This window comes from Strix uralensis, chromosome Z (assembly GCF_047716275.1).
Source record: "Strix uralensis isolate ZFMK-TIS-50842 chromosome Z, bStrUra1, whole genome shotgun sequence".
NCBI classification, from domain to species: domain Eukaryota; kingdom Metazoa; phylum Chordata; class Aves; order Strigiformes; family Strigidae; genus Strix; species Strix uralensis.
Genome location: NC_134012.1, coordinates 67671007 through 67674447, shown reverse-complemented (window position 1 = coordinate 67674447; position 3441 = coordinate 67671007).

Genomic DNA, 3441 nt, shown 5'->3' with positions numbered 1-3441 from the left:
TGTATTTATGTATAATATAACACAGTTCATAAAAATACTGTTTGGTTTGGCTCACATTTGATAAGCTTCCCTGCTTCCCAGGGCAAAAAAGAAAAGCAAGGGACATTTCCATGCATATTATGAACATAGAGGCTCCAATCAGCATGCGGTAATTCCAAAGAGCATACTGTTTATATTTGAATTTAGCCTGTTAATCTTACATTTCTGACACTGTTTCTGCTCCTTTTCTTAGTCACTTCACTCACAAAATTATTTAGAGCTAGTTCTGTTAAATACTGACGTATACATTGTAATGCACTACACATGCAGAAAATGGGATTTCGGATATAGAAGATCAATGCTGGCAAGATACTGTATATTTTCTACTATCTCAAATAAACTACATGTAATCCCCTCTCCAAAACACAATGCAAATGCAGCTGAACTGGAAACTGGACCTGAGATGACAGCTTCAAGACAGTCATTTTTCCTCCTCCATTTGCTTTCATAAAATGGTGTCCTAAATATTCTGCTTAGGGCTGCAGGACTGAACAGATAGTCCACTCTGCATGAGAAAGGGAAGCTCTCCTATATAAGCTAGAGGGCAGAGTAAATGTTTTCCTTCCCTCTCCCCTTTTACCTCTCAATAGCAAATGATTTATCTTCACCAGAGGCAGGAATCGTCTCTCATAAACTAACCTGAATTTCTGCCTGAGAGGAGCACAAGACAAAAAAGACATTAAGGAAATAACTAATATTCCCCATATGCCTTTGGATAGTAAACAATATTCACCAGAGTTTTAGAGACAGCAGTTCAGTCCCATCTCTTTCTGGAAGTGTTGTAATGCCCCCTTCTCTCTCTTGTCATCTCTGCAGGCATGTACATATAAGCAGTGCTTTATTATGTGTGGAAACAAGGTGCCTCCCTCCAACGATTTCCAGTTTGAAAGACAAAATGTACTTCTGGTTTGTGACAAATATGCTCAGCAGAGGCAGTGGTAGAGTTGTGCTCACTCACACCTTCCTTGGAACCAGCTCAGACCAATACTCAGTCTTGATCCTGAAACAATACCAGTATCGTGAGGAGCAATCAGGGATCTGTCCCCTCTCTTCAGCACTGGTAAGGCCACATCTGGAGTTCTGTGTGCTGTCATGGGCTTCCCAGTACAAGAGAGACATGGACTTACTGGAGCAAGTCCATTGGAGGGTGTGAAGATGGTTAACGGACTGGAACATCTTTCACAGAAGGAGAGGCTGAGAGAGATGGAACTCTTCAGCCTGGAGAAGAGACGGTTGAAAGGAATCTTCTCAATGTGTACCAATATGTGTTGGGAGGAAATGACATATAGGGAGCCAGACTCTTCTCAGTGGTGCCCACTGACTGGCCAAGAGGCAATAGACACAAATTAAAACCATGAAAATCCATCTGAATACAAGAAAAACCTTTTCTAATATGAGGGTGGTGAAACACGGGAATGAGTTCCCCAGTGAGGTTGTGGGCTCTGTCAGTGGAGATATTCAAAATTTGACTGGACACAGTCCTGGGCAGCCAGCTCTAGGTGACATGGCTTGAGCAGGGGTGTTGGAGCAGATGATCCCAGGAGGTCCCTGCCAATACAGACAATTCTGTGTTTGCCAGAATTCTACCACAGGGTTTCTTTAATCTTGAAAACATTTTTTTCCATACCTTTTATATGTTTCCTCTCAGGACTGTTTCCCAACCAATTCCAGCTGTAGCAAAGGTAGTGTTGATAAAACCAGGCTGGGGACACTGACAACTCTTGCAGAGGGGGGTTTCCATATTTAGAGTTGTGAGTGTGTATCTGCAAAGTCACTCCCATTATTCAATAAATTTCAAGCGCAGCATCAGTCAGACAGATGAGGTTGTATGTGCTCAGAAGCCACCTAGTGCCATAGCTGCCATCCAACAAACAATTTGTGGACCATACTTCAACTAGATTTTGGGAAAGATTAGTTAAGGAGAAAGAAAAGCAACGTTTAACAGGAAACAGACTTCTCATTGTGCCCCCTCATTGTATATTCTCCGTGCTCCCTTTTCTGCTCAGTAGCACAGGCCAGTTTGGGACACTTTAAATTCAAGAGCAGCAAGGGGTTACCCAGAGTGTGCTTTGTTTGGCAATACAGATGATTTTTTTGTTAACTGACTTGAACCCATTGTCTGTGCCTCCCGCTCCCATACCCTCTCTCCTGTCCCAACCACCCTCATCCCCAGCCCAGCTCACCCTTTGCAGATCCCCTTACAGTCTTTGGGTTCATGAAGTACAAATTAGCATAATCAGATTAGCTGCATGGGATTGTTCAGCATGAAGCTGAAAAGGAAGAAAAATAAAAAGTGGTTCACAAAGGGAAGCCCTGAGGAGGGCAGAAGGGGGTGGTATTGCTGTTGTGCTGTGGTGCTGAAAACTTGCACCTGCATAGCAAGCAGGTCCTCTTCTCACTAAGGATTCTTAGATGGTATTCAAACATAGGAATTAATTGGGGGGAGGTAAGGAGGCAGAGAGGGATGACAGGAGAGCTGGGATGGAGAGGAAAGGGAGATTCTATTAATTGAATTATCTAGACTGGGAATGTATGGTTTGCCAACAGTGGAAAACATTGTTTCCTATTCATCACAGAGAGGAGATCATCTTGGTAATCTGGCCTATCAAGATAAGAGTTTTAGAGTGTCTGCAGGAGACTGATAAGAAACATGGTAGGAGAAAAGCAAACTGCCTAGGGGCAGGGGGGGTGGGTTGTTTGGTTTTTTCCTGGGCATTTTCTGTGGTGGGCTTGCATCACTGAAAGTAGTAAACAATCTGCTTGATTGCTTTAGTGCCTGCCCTAATTTCTCCTTTCTGCCCTTGCAGAACCCTCCCAGAAGACTCAAGACTCAAATCCATCGCCATAGGTTTTAAAAGCATCTGGGGGCTTTATATGCTTATATATTCAGGAACACAAGGTGGAATTACTTGAAGGTGCCTGTTTTTAAAAAAATCTTCAGATACCTTCCAAGGCTGCTTCCACACTGCCAGCTCTTCCAGCTGAATTCCCTGACCAGTCACCCTCATCTTTCTGAGGTATCTTAAAAGCATTCATGGACAGAGATTACAAGAAAAGCACCCCAAAAAGCAGTCACGACAACGTTAAAATGTTTTAAGTTGAACCCTCAAGATCAAGAGTCTTACTGACAGCCTTAGCCCTAGACTTTTTCAGTACTTCACAGAGTCAAGATAAAAGCAACAAAATGTCAGGATAAGTCAAGCTTTGAGGCAGTATATATGACAAGCCCCTGGTTATCTTGAATCTGCAGTTTTCAAGAAGAAATACTGTCTTTGGTTTGATTTACCTTAACAGCACATGGCAGAGAACTACTGGAAGTATCTAACTGATGAAGTTGCACTAAAAAGCAAAGAAACTGTTTTTACTGTAATTTTAACAGCATTTTAATTTATTTGACTTTAG